The sequence below is a fragment of the Odontesthes bonariensis genome, chromosome 8 (assembly GCF_027942865.1).
Source record: "Odontesthes bonariensis isolate fOdoBon6 chromosome 8, fOdoBon6.hap1, whole genome shotgun sequence".
Classification (NCBI taxonomy): domain Eukaryota; kingdom Metazoa; phylum Chordata; class Actinopteri; order Atheriniformes; family Atherinopsidae; genus Odontesthes; species Odontesthes bonariensis.
This window is the reverse complement of record NC_134513.1, coordinates 3,070,889-3,091,534: the sequence shown is the minus strand read 5'-3', so window position 1 is coordinate 3,091,534 and position 20,646 is coordinate 3,070,889.

Sequence of the window (20,646 nt, the reverse complement as noted above, 5' to 3'; positions counted from 1 at the left end):
TGTCCTAACTTTAGTACATTTAAACTCCTCTACTAGACTAGATACTGGGAGCTGGAGTATGCCCTTCCCACACAGTGCCACAGTACTTAAGCATCTAGGAACACCTAGCCACTTCCTAATGTCAAAACTAACTAATCTTTCCATTTTTTTTATGCAACAGATAATGGAATCTCATACACAGACAATGGCCACATCAACCTAGGAAACAATCCAAACTGCAGACACCACAGCTTCTACTTTCCTGGAAGCTGACCTCAATGCTGACCAGCAAGATTTATCTATTCTATCCATCTTTCCCAAACTGCACTGCCTGCTCTCCATCATTCATGTCTGCCTGGTACCACCTGCCTAAACTCTTTACTGCCTTTTCCCTAATTATTGGAATGTTTTCTTCATCTATTACAAACTTTCTATCACTTAATTTCCCTCTACTTATTCAGATACTTCTAGACTTAGTAGGTTTGCTAAGCTAGCTGAACAGCCATGATGTGAGATTACTCTGTGTACAGCACTGAGGTCGGTCACTCAGCTTTGGCTAACATTGAATTAGCTGCATTCTTCCAGGAAAGTGGCCGAGGTCAGTGGTAACAACAAAGTGTTTGATATGCTGACTGCCTGCAGAAATACAGAGTTTGATAACCATTCAACCCCATTTTATTTCATTATTACCTGGAGTTTAAATGCTGTATAACAAACCTCTGCTAAAAAGTACCACCAATTTAGTCCACCTTTGTGCAACCAAAGTGTCATAAACTGACGGTATAAATACAGCAGAACAGAAAGCTCTGAATTTCCCATCAATGCTACATTCAAACCACTGAAGTGGAAACACAGAAAAAGGCAGAGCACCAAAACTCTGAGGCCAGAGAGGAAGGACATTAATCAGAGAAGTGACAAAGAGGTCAAAGGTAGCCCTGAAGCAGCAGAAAATGAAGTGCCACCACACATTTAGGCTTTTGGAGGATTGGGTGCTTCTGCTTAAGGAAGGAATGGATGGATGATGGATGGTTAAAGCACGAATGAAACTGAATTACACTAAAACAAGAAGGCGTGTTTCGAGGAGACTCCACAATGGATGAATGGAGGTGTTATTTTGTAGCTTATACTTAGCTCGCAGTGTAGCACGTAGCAGCGGCAGCTAGCAGTTTTTTTTTGTTTGTTTGTTTGTTTTTTTCAGGCTTTTCAGGTTTGGTTTTACTTTATTTGTTTATTTATTTATTATTGTTTTTAATTTAAACTTTATTAACAATTATATACATAACAAAACTATTTAGCCAGGGGAAGAAGAAAAAATATATATATATAAATGTACAAAGAAACGTATAGAAACATCATGCATAAAAAATGCATCACTGTAGAGAAAAACATTATTTAAATAAAACTTTTTCCAAAATAAAGTTTGTTTTTAAAGCCTTAGCCATTTCTAAACCATTGATCTCGATGCTGTATTGATAGAGTTCTTTAAAAAAAAAAAAGTGTAAAATTTAGTATGGTGCCAGTCAATTTACCTAAAAATAAAACAAGTTGAACAAAAAAATGTAATCCTTTTCCATTTGGTTATTTTCAAAGTAAAGAAAAATGTCCTTTTCGTGCAAATGTACTGAATGTCCAGTTTTCTTTTCAATAAAATTTTGTACATTCAACCAAAACATTTGACAATATAAACATTGAAAAAAATAAATGTGCAATAGATTCATCATACAGGCCACAGAAATCACAACAGTATTCAATAGCGGCAGCTAGTAGTAGCAGCTAGTAGTAGCAGCTAGTAGTGGCAGCTAGTAGTAGCAGCTAGTAGTAGCAGCTAGTAGTAGCAGCTAGTAGTAGCAGCTAGTAGTAGCAGCTAGTAGTAGCAGCTAGTAGTAGCAGCTAGTAGTAGCACTTCCTGCTTCCTGGCTTCCACTCAGGTTGCCACGGCAACAGCTGCTGTTTGGCAAGGAAGCAGGTGGCCATTGATGTGATCAATCAAAATGTCTCGGTTCTCCTTTACCTTAGCATTGTGGATTCAGATGTTCGGTCTCCGCTGTTCGTCTTCCTTTATTTATTACCTATTTTGATTAAAAGTCCAATTTAGAAAATTAAAATAAAGAATAATATAAAATCCAGAGGGGAATTATTATTTTTTATCACTGAATTTGACTCGCTAACTGTAACCATGGACTCAAACATTGTTGCTAGCATAGTTGCTAGCTCGCTAACACTTACTCTGCAGCTAAGGCGTAGCATAAGAACGTCTGGGCTCACGACTGCCCCCTACCGTGAGGCGAGAGAACTGCAGTTGTAAGGTCGCTGAGCACACGAAACGGGTCACACAGGTCTTGTTCATCTTTTAACAATGATGAGACATTTTTGTCTTTCTTTGAGCTAACTAGCTTAAACGTTTATTAATTTCTTCATACACGTTCTGAATCACTTTTCCCAGGAAGTGCATATACGCCATTCACGATCACCAGCCCCCTCTATCGGTCACCACTGGTAATGACACAATATCAACACAACACATATATATTGTAGACATCAGCTATATTTAATTGTAAACAAGGTGAAGGAAGTGTCATTTAAAATTCTCCATAAAATGTACCCTGCTAAGCACTATATGGTAACATTTAAAAGAGACATAAATACAAATTGCAGTTTCTGTGATGGCCTTCCAGAAACTGTGACTCATCTATTTTGGCTCCGCCCCTTTCACACGAAGGTTTTGGATGGAGTTTAGCAGGTTTATTAATGGCCATATTTTAAGGAATTTTTCCTTTTGCTGGGAAAATGTTTTATTTTGTTTCTATAGATTCCCCAGAAAGGATGCTAAATGTTTTTTTTTTATAATAAACTTGCTTATTCTTTTTGCTAAATTTGCTAATAAAACGCCATATTTTCCCCATTTTATTAAAGATATAGAACTATATTTTAAATCAATGACAGACTCTACTAATGAAAAGGCTCTAAGGATAATTTCTGTATGTACATCTTTTCATGTTTTCATCTAACACCCCTGGTTGTTTGTTTGTTTACATAACGGTCATGTTATATTGAATACTTCATTCGTTTGTTTGTTGTATACTTATTTCTGTTTAAATAAAGAATTAAAAATACTTCTGCAGCTTTCCCAATATCCCCTCCTCCTCCTCCTCCTCGGTCTCCACTTACTTCCTGCTCTGTATCCTTGACATCTCCTCTTCAACTCGTCTGGATTTGGGCTCTTATTCCAACTGTTTCTTGGGCTCAAGTCGTGCAACTTCCCTTAGTTATGCATCATAACAGATGTGAAAAATAACCAGAATTACCAGCTGAAATCCTTCCACAGGAAAGTGTATTTCTGTGGAGCTCGATATGCGCAGAACGGACACATTTCCGTAATCGTCCAACTTACAGGCAGTTGGAATTAGTGAAGGTGTGACAGAAAAACAACTTTAAGCCAAATCATGGAGAGCCGCTTATCCAAATGACATAAAAAAAATTGGCACAGATTCAGAAACGCACCTGTCAAAAATGGACGTAGATGAAAATAAATGTTTTTTCCATGAAAGAAAAGCATCCGTGCACACTTACACAGACCTCCCTGGGATAAGAACTGAAGACTTGGGTGCATCGTGACCCCGGGACGGCCTCGGCCTGAATTCCAGAAGCAGAACTTGGTGCGTGGGACAGGTCGCACACACTGGAAAAAAATGCCCCTCCAAAAATAAGTAAGAAAAACAACAAATACAAGACGTTCCCAGACCAGATGGGGTGTACAATCCCTCCAGTGGGTTCTGGTTCTGCCTCCTCACAGCTGGACGAGCCCAAAAAACCTCCAAAAAGGAGGCAACCACACTGGAAAAAATGCCCCTCCAAAAATAAGTTAAAAAAACAACAAATACAAGATGTTTTTGCTTGAAATAAGCAAAAAAAATCTGCCAATGGAACTAGTGAAAATCGGCTTGTCAAGATTTCTTGAAATAAAATGTGATATTTAGGACTTTAGAGTTAAAAGTGATCTTGAAATTAGCTTAAAAACCTCTTCAAATGTCAAAAAAAGCTTGTTTCATATGATATCCCACTCAAAACAATTTGTTTTCAAGACTTTTTCATTTAACAAGATATTCCAGATGTATTGTATTAAAACAAGTCCCTATATCTGGCTGAAATGGTGCTTGTTAGGCAGTTGTGTCTGATATTAAGTGTAGTGAGATATTTTGACGAGAAATGAGACAAATATACTTGGTAAGACTTTGATTTTTTCCAGTGTAAAGCTCTTCCACGTTAACGTTTCCTGTTGCTCACCCTGATTACTTCCTGGATCAGGCCTCCTCAATTCACATAATCAGTCAGCTACAACCTGGAAATCCAGGCTAAATTAGATCAGTCATGTAACAGGAGTTGATGTATTTGTGCTTATGTAGATAAAATCTGCTTCATTCAGGATAGATTTCATGACTTCCACGAGTGGAACACCCCTCTGGACTCTTACTAACCCGTTTATCCACCTTAGTAACAATAAATCACTAAAAAACGTCCCTAAAACTGCATCTGTGGCAGAAAAAAGGAGGAAAATACAAGCGATTATAAAAGTTTTGAAGTGAACACGAGTCCAACGAGATCCTGACCTGCTCAGCTCAGAGAAACCTGAGCCGCGGCATCAAACTTGCATCCGCTAACTGGTGCTGTGCTCAGTCATGGAGGCAGGGAGGGAGGCAGTCTCCATGGTTACCACAGCTGCTGTCATCTTCAACCCCCGTTGACCTTTTCTGCATCGTAGATCAATAGCAGCGAGCCGGCGTCTCCCAGGTAAACAAGGGGAAAGGAAGATGGCCGACAGGAGTAATTGCTGACATTTCTCAAGCAGATTTCTCCAAAAGCTCTCGGCTTCGAAAATACAGTTGAGACTCGTTTAAGAGCTCATCGTTTCCTCTCCATCTGCTCCCAAACTTCACACCAACTTTTCTTTCAGCTCAGAATGAATATTTTCAGAGCAAAAACTATTATAAGCAAAAAAAATCCAGAGTGAAGGCAAAGGGTGATCATAAAAGCAGCCATACTTTCCTTCTTTATTACACCCGGAGCTTATTAAAAATCCTCTCACGGGCCGCCTCAGAGCAGGCGAGGCAGACCCTTGGCATGAGCAGGGGTTGCCTTGGTGAGGCTCTGTTTGAAGTCGCGTGCTCCTAATTTATTTTCCATCCTGGGCTGCCAAGCCAAGCCTTTTCAAGATGCCTTTTCACGGATGAAGATGCCGTGCAGAGAGGAGCGTGAAGGTGATGAAGAGGGACGGTTGTTCTGAAGCACCTTTACCACCTGAATGAAAGCTTCACAGTGTGAGAACACTCAAAAAAATCAAAGTCTTACCAAGTATATTTGTCTCATTTCTAGTCAAAATATCTCATTACACTTAATATGAGACACAACTGCCTAACAAGCACCATTTCAGCCAGATATAGGGACTTGTTTGAAGACAATACATCTGGAATATCTTGTTAAATGAAAAAGTCTTGAAAACAAATTGTTTTGAGTCACATTTCACATGAAACAAGCTTTTTTTGACATTTGAAGAGGTTTTTAAGCTAATTTCAAGATCACTTTTAACTCTAAAGTCCTAAATATCACATTTTATTTCAAGAAATCTTGACAAGCAGATTTTCACTAGTTCCATTGGCAGATTTTTTTGCTTATTTCAAGCAAAAACGTCTTTTATTTGCTGTTTTTCTTACTTATTTTTGGAGGGGCATTTTTTCCAGTGTACAGTGTACATGTTTGAGCTGAATACACTACACTGTAAACAATCTAAATCTTACCAAGTATATTTGTCTCATTGAGTATCTCATTACACTTAATATAAGACACAACTGCCTAACAAGTACCATTTCAGCCAGATATAGGGACTTGTTTTAATACAATACATCTGGAATATCTTGTTAAATGAAAATGTCTTGAAAACAAATTGTTTTTTAACTCACATATCATATGAAACAAGCTTTTTTTTTAATTTGAAGAGGTTTTTAAGCTAATTTCAAGATTACTTTCAATTCAAAAGTCCTACATATCACATTTTATTTCAAGAAATCTTGACTAGTTCCATTGGCAGATTTTTTTGCTTATTTCAAGCAAAAACGTCTTTTATTTGCTGTTTTTCTTACTTATTTTTGGAGGGGCATTTTTTCCAGTGAAGGTTAGAAAAAAAATAGCTTCAAAATTAATCAGACGGAGGATTTTGGGTTTAAATATATGTTGAATATCACAACGAATAAGAAGAAGAGGCTAAACTGTGCTGCTCTGTGTCCATCATCTTCCTCTTATCTGAGGTCAGGTTGTCGAGGCAACAGGTCTCCAGCGAGCCTCTCCAGCTCCTGCTGGAGGATCCCGAGGCGTTCCCAGACCAGATGGGATGTATAATCCTTCCAGTGGGTTCTGGTTCTGCCTCCTCACAGCTGGACGAGCCCAAAAAAACCTCCAAAAAAGAGGCAACCACACTGGAAAAAATGCCCCTCCAAAAATAAGTAAAAAAAACAACAAATACAAGACGTTTTTGCTTGAAATAAGCAAAAAATCTGCCAATGGAACTAGTGAAAATCAGCTTCTTGAAATAAAATGTGATATTTAGGACTTTTGAGATAAAAGTGATCTTGAAATTAGCTTAAAAACCTCTTCAAATGAAAAAAAAAGCTTGTTTCATATGATATGTGACTCAAAACAATTTGTTTTCAAGACTTTTTCACTTAACAAGATATTCCAGATGTATTGTATTAAAACAAGTCCCTATATCTGGCTGAAATGGTGCTTGTTAGGCAGTTGTGTCTTATATTAAGTGTAAATTAGATACTCAATGAGACAAATATACTTGGTAAGACTTTGATTTTTTCCAGTGCAGAAGGCATCCAAACCAGCTGACTCCTTCCTATTCTCCAGAGTTCCGGAGAATCTCCAGAGAATCTGCATTTTTCAGCTCATGAAGAAGCAGAAAAACCCCGTTTTCTTTCTGGAAAAGATGAACATTTGAATACAGAAACACTCTTTAACTCCATCAGAGGCCTCGTCCTCTCCACAGAAAGTCAGTCCAGCACACAGCGACCCCCCCGAGGCTGAAACCTCTTCATCTCGTCACCTCTCACACTCCATTACTGCCAATTTCTCTGATGATAGACTCGCATCCTAAGTGCCGGCATGAGCGTCGCCATGGCAACGCGTCTGAGCTGCCTTCACATCCTCAGACGTGAGGACTTTTTTTCTCGGCCTTCTCCAATGCATTTTTCCTTTTCTTTAAGTAATTACCCTTTCTCAGTAAAGTGTGGGAACGGGCATGTTACGCCGCAGGTACCGCGCGCCCACACAAACCGCCGGCTCAGCGTGCGGCCTCGCAGCAGAGAGAGGAGGGAGCACGAAAGGTGGATTTATTTCAGAAAAGTGGAGTTTAATGCCTCATTTCAATTTCAGCGGCGAGACGGGCGCTCGGTGGGGAGCTGGCAGAAAGATGGGCGCATGAGAAGCGGAGCAGGGCGCCGCGGGTCGGGGGTCAAGCTGCTGCTACGTCTCAGTTTGCTGTTGCTCTGCAGCCCGGCCACAGGACACACTCATGCAATTAAAGATGGAGTTTAGAGAAAAGGTCAAGTGACTAAAGGGCTGCCTCGGTAACTCAAACTAAAGCAAATGTCACACTTTTCATGCAGGAAAGTAGTCCCACAGAGTCGGATTTCTCGTCAGCATCCAGCCGTCTGCGCGCTGGTCCAGGTGGGACACAAGTAGCTCAAAAAAAAAAAAAAATTATATATATATATTTACAATGATTGTATATTAACAACAACAATAATACAAATTATAATAAATAATAATAATTATAATAAAAATACTACTACTAACTAATAATAATAAATGACTAAATTAAAAAAATATATTAATATTTACAATGATTGTATTTTAACAACAACAATAATAATACCAATTCTAATAAATAATAATTCTAATAAAAAAATACTACTACTAACTAATAATAATAATAATAATAAATGACTAAATAAAAATATATATATTAATATTTACGATTGTATATTAACAACAATAATAATACAATTCTAATAAATAATAATAATAATTCTAATAAAATACTACTACTAACTAATAATAATAACATTAATAATAATAACTGACTAAATGAAAAAAAAAAATCAATCAATAAATAAAAGGTCTCCTGACCCGACTTTCAGATCACATCACCACATCCTTCCTTTTCATGAAGATCTGTTGATTCTGCACAGTTCTTTGCCTCAGTTGTTCAGACCCTGAGGCAGTTCTTCTTCAGGTAAATCTGACTTCTCGCCTCACGTCCATCAGGCCGTGAACTCGGCTCTGATGTGCAGAATCGCTGCAGATCTGCACCTGTAGCAATAAAAATATAAATCTAAAATCATTCCTAAAGAAGCCACATTCTTCCCAGTTCTTTTAGTCTTTGAACTCAGGCGATTTCAAACAAATATCCTTACACACACATACATATATATATATATATATATATATATACATATACATATATATATATATATATATATATACATATACACATATATATATATACATATACACATATATATATATACATATACACATATATATATATACATATACACATATATATATATATATATATATATATATATATATATATATATATATATATGTGCTCATAATCTGTGCCAGCTTTTCTAAATTAATAGATCTTAGCTGGGATAATCACAGTGCAGCACTTAGTCCAACCAAATCCCCGGAAATCTCCAACATTACTGTAGAAATCAGAGGATTAGAGTTTAATAAATGGCTGTTTCAGCTTTTCCTCGATTTGTTCTCTTTGAATGAAAAGGTGAATATTCATTCCAACAGACTCGAGTTACACAAAAGCTGTAAATGATCTACTGCTTTAGACCAAAAGAAGCTTAAAGAAGCTTCGTCTTTTACCTGCTTCTCTGTCTTTAGGCCGATGTATATTTGATTATTTAACCTTGGAGATATTCAAGCCCTCTGATTTTATTTTAAATGGTTTAAATTTCCTTTACTAATGCATTTCATGCAGCCAGGAATGACAAATATCTGCTTCTCTCTATCCAAGTTAACAGGAAAAAGGTAGATTTTACATGGTTTTCATGCTTTGGGGTTTTAAATTGTAAAAATCAGACGAACTGTGCCAGTTAACAGTTTCCTGTGCCACTGATTGGAACTATATGATGGAGTATTAACCTCATAACACCAACAGTAAAGTCAAAGTGTTGAAACTATATGATTATCCTCTCTGTGCTGTGTGCAGCTGTAACTATGGAGACCCTCACATCTGTCCATCAGCAGCTGTTTCAGCTTAAAGAAAGTTCACAGCACAATCTCTTTAAAGTATTTACACCCTATTCACACTGCGTTTATGGACTAAAAGAGAGAATTTCCTTGTGACTAAAACCAATTTCACCAGTTTGACTTTATCTTTATTATTTGACTCTCAGCACACTCTGAGCACATTTCTACATCTTTAACCATTAAAACCTTCACAGCGCTTTCTGTGAACGCCATGCTGAGTTAATTCACCATTTCCCTAACCGAACAGCACCCGTGTTCCTCCACATCTTCATCAACATATCCCACCGCCGGTCAGCTGGTTTAAACCAAAATAACCCAAACACAAGACAACAAAATATGAGGGAAAAGTCTTAAAAAACACAGAAACTCTCCAGCTTTTATTTATATCTGCTAAAGTAACGCTCAGTGGGACCATATCCTATAAAATAATATGATGCAAAAAGGATGTGGTGTAAAATTATTTGACATTTGCTGGAATCATTGTGACACTTTTTAAGGTGGAAATGTAATGTGGAGAGGCAGATATCTGTCAGCTGCTGTGCTTCTTTTGGTAAATTCTTCAAAACCTTTCCACCTGATGCCCAGCAAAACATGTTGAAGGCATGTGGAACAGGTGGAAGGCATGTTGAAGGCATGTGGAACAGGTGGAAGGCATGTTGAAGGCATGTTGAAGGCATGTGGAACAGGTGGAAGGCATGTTGAAGGCACGTTGAAGGCATGTGGAACAGGTGGAAGGCATGTTGAAGGCATGTTGAAGGCATGTTGAAGGCATGTGGAACAGGTGGAAGGCATGTTGAAGGCACGTTGAAGGCATGTGGAACAGGTGGAAGGCATGTTGAAGGCATGTTGAAGGCATGTGGAACAGGTGGAAGGCATGTTGAAGGCATGTGGAACAGGTGGAAGGCATGTTGAAGGCATGTTGAAGGCATGTGGAACAGGTGGAAGGCATGTTGAAGGCATGTGGAACAGGTGGAAGGCATGTTGAAGGCATGTTGAAGGCATGTGGAACAGGTGGAAGGCATGTTGAAGGCATGTTGAAGGCATGTGGAACAGATGGAAGGCATGTTGAAGGCATGTTGAAGGCATGTTGAAGGCATGTTGAAGGCATGTGGAACAGGTGGAAGGCATGTTGAAGGCATGTTGAAGGCATGTGGAACAGGTGGAAGGCATGTTGAAGGCATGTTGAAGGCATGTGGAACAGGTGGAAGGCATGTTGAAGGCATGTTGAAGGCATGTGGAACAGGTGGAAGGCATGTTGAAGGCATGTTGAAGGCATGTGGAACAGGTGGAAGGCATGTTGAAGGCACGTTGAAGGCATGTGGAACAGGTGGAAGGCATGTTGAAGGCATGTTGAAGGCATGTGGAACAGGTGGAAGGCATGTTGAAGGCATGTTGAAGGCATGTGGAACAGGTGGAAGGCATGTTGAAGGCATGTTGAAGGCATGTGGAACAGGTGGAAGGCATGTTGAAGGCATGTTGAAGGCATGTGGAACAGGTGGAAGGCATGTTGAAGGCATGTTGAAGGCATGTGGAACAGGTGGAAGGCATGTTGAAGGCATGTGGAACAGGTGGAAGGCATGTTGAAGGCATGTTGAAGGCATGTGGAACAGGTGGAAGGCATGTTGAAGGCATGTGGAACAGGTGGAAGGCATGTTGAAGGCACGTTGAAGGCATGTGGAACAGGTGGAAGGCATGTTGAAGGCATGTTGAAGGCATGTGGAACAGGTGGAAGGCATGTTGAAGGCATGTTGAAGGCATGTGGAACAGGTGGAAGGCATCACCTGATGAAATCCCCTATTAATCCATCCATTGGTTTCAGGAGGGAAGCCCGGACATCCCGCTCCCCAGCCACACCTCCCGGCCCCTCCTGGGGGATCCTGAAGCGTTCCCAGGCCAGATGGGACACATGTTCCCTCCATTTCCCTTCCATGCTAAGATATGCTCAGAGTAAAACCAACGGTGGGTAATGTGAGCAGTTCCACGAGGATCTTATGGATCAAAGTGGTGGGCCGGCGTTGCAAATGATGGAATAAAACCGACTCACAGTCAGTATCTGGAAAAACAGATGATCATCAGAAGTGTGTGCGAGGTGTTGAGAGCATCACTTCAATTAGCACAGCAGGTTCTAATCAAACAACCATCAACCCGGTGGTGATGTTGTGGAAATAGACAAATATTTCTTTCTCTGATGATTTGCACAAGTTTTAAAATGGAAAAATATAATTTGGACAGTTTCAATTTAAGTGAGCCAACGCCACAGAGGAATAACCGAGGTGAAACAAATTAGATTCATATCACTTCTGGGTGCCGAAGGCAATTACAGGCTGGTTTCTGGGACATTTCCACCAAATTGTTGTCGACATTTTGGGTTTTCGCCCAAACTTTTTAAATCAGGATGATTTAAAACAGCTTCCGCATGCAGGGAAATTTGAGCTTCTGATTGTTAAAAAAATGATTTGATGTTAACAGTTTATCCTTCACTTTGGGAACAACAAATGCAACAAATAATATTAGAAAAATTCCAATTAATGACGTTGAAATGAACAGTTTTAGGAACCAGATTGTTTAGGATTCATTGTTGACAATAAACTATGTAAAATATTAAATATCTGTGTATTGCATGACTGTATAAAGACAATAAATGTGCACAACACTCACTAATAGAACCGTATATGACATGCTGTGGTGAGTTTTGGGGAAACACTTCAACAAAAATCCATTAGTCATTCAATTACACACGCTCACATTTAGTGAATTAGTTGATTATAAATTAATTTAAATTATGTGCAAAGCAAAGAACAAACTCCTGCCCCCTAATACCCAGAAGCTGATTAGAATGAGGGAAAACATATAAAAATTATAAGGTTATTTAGTTTAGAAAAAAGCCACATTTAGGAGCGAATTATGAGTCCTTATGTTCCTTATTTTCCTTTTGGATGTAATATGTTTATCATTTCTTATTGGCCCTCATTGTATGACGAATCTATGAACTAAAAATATAAATCTGTCAGCAAAAAGTAAAGAAAACAAGAAAAAATCTGGAGTTATTTGACTCTTCGGTCAGTTTTGGTTATTAACGAAGAACATTTTTACAACAAGAAATAAAAAATAAAAAAACAGCATATAACTCATCATAATTAGCTGAAATGACTGTAAAGATTCTAATACATGTTGTAGAAATGTTGAGTAGATTAGAAAAGGAGGGAAATGTGTGAGGAGCTGAGGATTTGCACAGCTCTGCCACTTCTGTGTGAACAGATGCAACAATTAGGAGAAGCCACCAAAAAATTATGCAAATGTTGTGTTTTTGGCTGCGAGCGGTTGACGTTTGCCACGAAACTCACTTAAAAACGAAGATGTGAGCACACCGAATATCACCGGTGCTCCCTTCACTGCCTCCATCAACCAGTTTGTGTCATTTTTAACGAGGCAGCCCAGCAACAACATCATAATCTGAGGACCAAAAGAGGTTTATTTAGCTTTAAATCCAGCTTTACAACAGAAATACTTTAAAGTAGGAAAACCTTGAAGGACCAAACATGTTACATTTCATCTAAGGTGCGTATTATGAAGTCACAAAAGCCCAAAATCTTCATGACAACAGACAGAAAACATCCTGCATTCGTGCTGAAATGTTCTCCAAGGTTAGCCTGTGGCTTCGACCTTAAAGTGCACAGAATAAGAGGATATATAACGATGTATTTCTTTGGCTTTGGGTCGGGTGGCCGGACGCTCTGGCCTGGGTGGTTTATTTTTTCTTTTCTTAATTTGTAGGGGCCCTCTGGGGTGGGACGGGTGGGTACCTTCTGGGTGTGCAGTAGCTCCCAGAATACGGTCGCTGCGGACCCCGGCCTCCTGCCCTGGGGCAGATCCCAGGAAACGGGGGTGCCTATTTAGGACGTAGGGTTTTGGGGGCGTGTGTGTTCTGCTGGGTGTCGTGGATGGGACCACCTAGGTGCACTCTGCAGCCCCTGTTTTAATTACACCTTAGACATCATCACTCATCAGACTCACACACATTAGGTCTTGGGGGGTGGTAGCACTGAGTGGTATCTGGTGGGCGGGGCTCTTTGGGTATGTTGGCTGCCGGGAGGGCCGCGCTCCCAGTTCCACAAGGTTGCCTGCCCCTCAATTTTAAATGCTCACTATTAGAAAATAGTGCTTCACCCACCTGTGGGCACGTCCTGACTCCACGGGCACTGGGGCGCCTCTGCCGGGGGGACCTCAGGCTCGTGGGGCCCGGCAGTGCCGGCGCCACGGGGGGGCACTCGCGGGCATTGCCCCCCCCATCCACGCCGGTGTGCCCCCCCTGGGTTCACTTTGACGTTTGACCGGACATTGCCTCAAACACTGCAAACCTTAAACAATTTTTAAATGTATTTATCTAGTCTACATTTGCTAGCAGCCCGTTAATGGCCATGTGGCTCGTAATGTATTGTATAAATTTTTTTTTTGGGGGGGGGGGGGAGCACAGAACTTGCCTCTTCAGGACAAGTTCAGAAGCAGGTGCGTGTTACGATTGCGCCCCCTGCCCCCATCCCTCAAGTGGATCTGTCCATACTGCCATTACAGGATCTCCGTTGATCATTAAAAAGTATTAAAAAGTCTTAAATAAAAAATATGTTTTTTAAGGTCTTAAAATGTCTTAAATTTAGCCGATTTTCGAAGAGTGGCATTAAATTTCATCTGGGCGGAATGAAAGAAAGGTATGTCTGGAGAGAGCTTTTGTGTGTGCGCCAGTACTTGTGAAAACTTCCGGTGATTTGACAGCTAGGGCGTCAGGTTAGGGCCAGTGGCCGTAAACAAAGGTTATAGCCGAGAAGAAAGATGATAATATAATGTAGCTAAAAAGACTAGCTTTCTTCAGTAGCCTAATGCTTAAAGATTTAGCAAGCCTAGCAGCCTCGTTGCTAATGCTTGCTGCCGTAACGCTACCAACCATACCCGACGTCATGGAGGCTGAGCAGGTTATGGAGGGGCTGGCAGAGTTAACGTCATAATGGGTGAGTGCAGGTTTCATTCACTTGTTTTCATTCTTTCACAGGATTGATTCACTTCGTTGGTTTATCCGATTGCTGGCCGCCGAGCCATTATGTGTCTGGGTTTGTGTAGGTTACTGATCATGGTTGTTAGCAGTCGATAGTCAGGTTGTGTGTGTATTTTTTCTATGGGTACATTGACTGAGCGGTCTGTGCTCGTTTTTTATTTTTATTTAATTAGATTGGAGATACTAATTAATACTGAGGGGGGGCTGGTCCCGGGAAAATTGCCAGGGCCGATTTTTTTTCCCAGTCCGACCCTGAACTACATGTTCAAATGCGTTCTGATGTCGGCTCAACGCCAGTCTGAATTCACTGTGGCCGTGCGTGGGCGTTGCTGTTGTTGTTGCGCTCCTGTTTGCTCGTTGTGTGTATTAGTATTAATGGCGACTAGAAAGGGGCAAACGTGATCTGGGCTTTGCGTTCAATTTATGCACCGATGATTATACAGAGTGGATGAAACTGTGCAGGCTATTCGAGATGTCTCCGAATGCCTACTTTAAAGGAAGCGTGATGTGTTTGCCAGGGCTGCCTAAACGAGTTGCCAACCGTCCCTTGAAATAATGGAATCGTCACGTACTTAGTAACAAAAGGACAGTTCCTTATTGGGCTGAAACGGGGCCCACAATTCGGTTAAAATGCAGAAAATTGCATCTAAGAAATACCAAATTTTCGTAATTACCATTTTGACGGCAAAATGCTGCGTGTACACCAAGGGCGACCTACGCTACCTGGTAGCGGAGGTAGCTGGAGAAGCTTCGCTTGAGAATTCACTTTGGTAGTTTTGTTCACTCGTGAAGTCACATTTAGAATGTTCAATTTTTAAAGGCCCCGCGGCTTCAAACCAAAGACTTTAACAACTGGTTCTTCACTTCGGAAGACAAGCATCGTGTCAAGACCGGATAGTTTGTCTCGGAAAAGCAAGAGTCTAATATGAAGTATTACTACCACCTGGTGGAGGCACTTAACACGTAAAAAACAGCATCAGCATTAACCAAACGCTGTTCTTTACTCATCGTACATACACATACTGTATCATTTTCAGCAAGCATGCCAGGCTGTACTCGGATTTTTGAGATCTATAGCAAATTCACATCAGTAACATTAAACAACATACACGTGCATGTTCTACATTAAAATTAATTAAATAAATACGTAGGAACTAGGAACCAAAGTTTACACGTCTGTTTCCACGAACCCCGCGGATTGTCGGACCCCTACAATCTGTGGATTGTCATTGGTTTTCGCCGAACCGCGTCATAGCTCATTACCATAATATTAGCTTGCGTTTAATCGCTGGAATCTGCTCTGGTCGCCCAGTTCGCTCACCCTCCATAGAAGAATAATGATTTCCGACGCTCAGTTGGCGTAGGTCGCTCTTGGTGTACACAAGGCATAAGACGAACAGCTCAGTGCAAGACATGCGGCATCAACATCTCAGACAGCCAGATGATAACTTCCAACTTTGTTCGTCATTTTAAGATCCATTCTGACCAGTAAGTGCTCGTCAAATTAGCTAATATTATCCTGTTAGCCTAGTCGGTAGTTAGCTAACGTTAGCTTGATATGATACGGGGTGGACAGGTTGGACACATTGGCCAATGATGTTTACTGACAGTTACTTATATCTTTGTGTTTTCACTTTATTAAGATCAGATTCTGCAGGTAAAATTGCAATAATAAGGTGACTTGACCAAGAAAAAATTACTTGAGACTTGCACATGTGTGACTTGGTTCCATCTCTACTCTTAACTAACACTCTGCCACGTGTATCGCATGTTCATGCACACACTCATTAGCCCAGTAGCTCGCTCGCTCAGCAGTTGTTGTGTCGTCCTGTGGTTCGAGGTCATCTGTATCCACAGTTGTGTTGTATGCGTTTGCTGCTGCTTGTGCTTTTTGTTTGTTTTGTTCTCTGCTTGTCTGCTTCCAGGAGTTCCTGGTGGCTCTGAGGCTGGATTCCCCACAGAGGCCGTGGATTGTCTTCAGTTTTAGAGCAGCTGGTTTTTCATTGTTTTCTCTGATTGTTTCTTTCTGTTTCTGTTCCGTCTCTTTTTCTTTGCTTTCCCTCTTTCCCTCGGTCCGGTTCGGCAGCATCACACGTTAAGTGTTGTAACAAAAATAAATAAACAGTCGATAGCATAAATATTCAGATTACAGTTCTGCTGCCTTAATGCTAGACAGGACAAGGGGAATAAATAAATAAATAAATCAATCCTCAACAATCCCCATAACCGCTGCTATCAGCGGTTTGACAGTGGTCTGAAATTCAGATGCAGATTAGGCAGAACTGCTAACAACGCAGCTTGAGTAACGAGCCCTCTAAAGTCTGCATGATTTACAGCTCCGGTGCAGGAGGAAGAGGAATAAATGAAGAAAAGCTAGCAGGACTGAGAAGTGTCTTTACTGTCCGGGTGTGTGTGCAGCTGGCAGCCTCGTCCATCTTTAGGAAGCCCTGGAATCTCCTGCATGTGTGCAGAACGTGGCCTTGTTTTCACTCACCTAAAGTACATCACAAACTGTGTTAGCTTAGAAGCTAACGAACAACTCGACAGTCAAACGGGTCTGAAGGCTAAACTTCAGAGTGTTGTTGGATCTTTTAACATCTTTTACAAACCCGACAACAAACCAAGCAAAACCAACCAGACAAATTATTAGAATTTGTCTGGTTCTGTCCCAATAATTCCAGGTTACACTGCCTCTCATCCGTCCAAAAAGAAAGGTAGGATGTGCATTTATCCTTCGAGTTAAGGGCCAAACACACAAAAAACAGAGATGAGGACGATTCAATGCTTTTTGATATCTGTCCAGATCCCGTAAAGAAAATTCCTTTACACATGCTGGAACTTCGAGACTCCCAAAACAAGTTGGGATCATGAAATGAATAGAATAGACACACAATGAGGGGCCTTTTTCTTGTTGTTCAAGTGGCACCAAACACATCTCTGGAAGGAATAAGTCCTGATGCAAAAATCTAAAATGTTCGCTGAGATAAATCCAAATGAGAAACTCAACTCAAATAAATAGAAAGAAAAGAAACTGCTGAATTTTCAGTGTTCACATAAGCTGGATTCAACAGTGAATAAATGGCTTCATTGCACATAAAAGAATGATAGCTTCCACTTTCCATTGTAATGACAAAGAAGAGATGTAGCAAAAAGACATCTTGAAAAATAACTATTCCACCGGCTGAACTGCTTTAACTGTGATGTTAGAGACATTTTGCAGTCAAGAACTGTTAAATTGCTTCCGACTCAAGAAGAAACTCAATGAGAGCAGTTTGAAAATGTTTTCTGCCAATAGTGAAAGTAAAAGAAAAGATAAATATAATCTCACAGAGCTGAAGGCCAATTGGGCTCGATTGGAGGCCACCAAGAGACAAGACCAATACACCTTCCTAGAAAGCCACGGCCTTCCCACAGGCAAAGGAAACCAAAGCAGCATAAAATAGAACATTTTTGGGGATCAAATGCAAAGACGGTCGAGGTTCTATCATCCTGAGGGGGTGCTTTGTTTCCTCCGCACTGAATGTGTCAAAGGAGTGATGAAAAAAAATTCATTTCAGCACAAAACACGCTGCTTCGTGTGTTACAGGCCGGGGTGGCAATGCATTAAAGCAGTTAATCGCGATTAATCTACACATTGTCCACAGTTAACTCGCGATTAATCTACACATTGACCACAGTTAATCGCGATTAATCTATTGACCACAGTTAATTATGATTAATCTACACATTGACCACAGTTAATCGCGATTAATCTACACATTGACAACAGTTAATCGCAATTAATCTATTGACCACAGTTAATCACGTTTAATCTACACATTGACCACAGTTAATCGCGATAAATCTATTCATTGACGATAGTTAATTGTGATTAACACATTGACCACAGTTAATCGCAATTAATCTACACATTGACCAGTTAATCGCGATTAATCTACACATAGTCCAGTTAATTTTGATTAATCTACACATTGTCCACAGTTAATCGCGATTCATCTACACATTGACCACAGTTAATCGCGATTCACCTACACATTGACCACAGTTAATTGTGATTAATCTACACATTGACCAGTTAATCGCGATTAATCTACACATTGACCAGTTAATCGCGATTAATCTACACATTGTCCACAGTTAACTCGCGATTAATCTACACATTGACCCCAGTTAATCGCGATTAATCTATTGACCACAGTTAATCATGATTAATCTACACATTGACAACAGTTAATCGCAATTAATCTATTGACCACAGTTAATCACGTTTAATCTACACATTGACCACAGTTAATCGCGATAAATCTATTCATTGACGATAGTTAATTGTGATTAACACATTGACCACAGTTAATCGCAATTAATCTACACATTGACCAGTTAATCGCGATTAATCTACACATAGTCCAGTTAATTTTGATTAATCTACACATTGTCCACAGTTAATCGCGATTCATCTACACATTGACCACAGTTAATCGCGATTCACCTACACATTGACCACAGTTAATTGTGATTAATCTACACATTGACCAGTTAATCGCGATTAATCTACACATTGACCAGTTAATCGCGATTAATCTACACATTGTCCACAGTTAACTCGCGATTAATCTACACATTGACCCCAGTTAATCGCGATTAATCTATTGACCACAGTTAATCATGATTAATCTACACATTGTCCACAGTTAATCGCGATTAAGCTATACATTGACCACAGTTTATAGCGATTAATCTACACATTGTCCACAGTTAATTACGATTAATCTACACATTGACCACAGTTAATCGCGATTAATCTACACATTGACCACAGTTAATCGCGATTCATCTACACATTGTCCACAGTTAATTGCGATTAATCTACACATTGACCACAATTAATCGCGATTCATCTACACATTGACCACAGTTAATCATGATTAATCTACACATTGTCCACAGTTAATTGCAATTAATCTACACATTGTCCACAGTTAATCGCAATTAATCTACACATTGTCCACAGTTAACTCGCGATTAATCTACAAATTGAACCCAGTTAATCGCGATTAATCTACACATTGTCCAGTTAATCGCGATTAATCTACACATTGACCACAGTTAATCGCGATTCATCTACACATTGACCACAGTTAATCATCTTTTTTAATTGATATTTTAATGTGTTCTAAATGCACCTTAAATAGATTTATTTTTTAATATTCTTATCAAATGGCAGATAAATTGGAGCTTGTTGATGTTGAAATGCAAATAATTTTGACCAAATGTTGACCGGCACACAGTAAACTCTTTCAAAAATGGCGGTGTTGTTGTTCTGAGAGGAAGGAGCTGAACCGGAAAAGTGATTCCGGAAATGATGTTGTGATCCAATCCTGTTCATACCTGATGACTCTGGATTCACTTTGGCAGGAAGATGATAATCAGTCTGAACAATCACTTCCTGAGCAACCTGAGACTGACCCTCGCTGCTCTCCGTCTAACCCTGTAAGACTCACAGTGAAGACAAACGCTCGCTTCTGATTCATTTAAACGCTGCGTCACCATAAGATCTATCGCTAACCTCATGACTCATGAGCATTTGCAGAGTTTTTTTAAAAGTAAAAACTGCCAAACACACATTAAAAGTGACAAACACTAATTTAAAGCTGCACCTGTCTCTTTCTAACAGGCACAAACTAGGGCAGCTTGCCAGGTGGCACGATGTCAGTGTGAGCTTTCAGAGCGCTGAAGGCGATGCAGGATGGCAGTCTGCAAAGTGTCATTTCAACAGTGATCAAGCCCGGGATGATCTCAGCCTGCCTCAGATGCACAAAGGCACGTTCTAATAATCTGATACCGACTCCCTCGCAGACGAGCAAACAGAGTTCAAACCCTTCAGTGAAGGGATGAGACGAAGGGAACGCTTCACAGGGCAGAGAGGCCGACGAGTATTTTCATTAATACGGGAATAAATCCAGAACGTTTGGCAGGATTTAACTGGTTCACACACCAGTTCATTAGATATCCAGAGTCTTCATCACCAGAAGGGTCGGCCTCTGTTTCAGGCGCACACGTGCACACCCAACAAGGTTAAAGTCGGGCTGTAACGTCACATGATCCTGTTAAACTCTGTAAAAAGGACTCAAATCTTCTCACAAAAAACGGTTTAATTAGGCGTTCCTCATTCCCAACGAGTGGCCATCGCTCAGCAGCCCTTCTTTACCCTCACGGTTACTGAGGGGCTCATGGGAGTTTGACCCTCCAGTCTCCATGGTGACGGATTAAAGGGATAGTTCCCTCTTTTGACA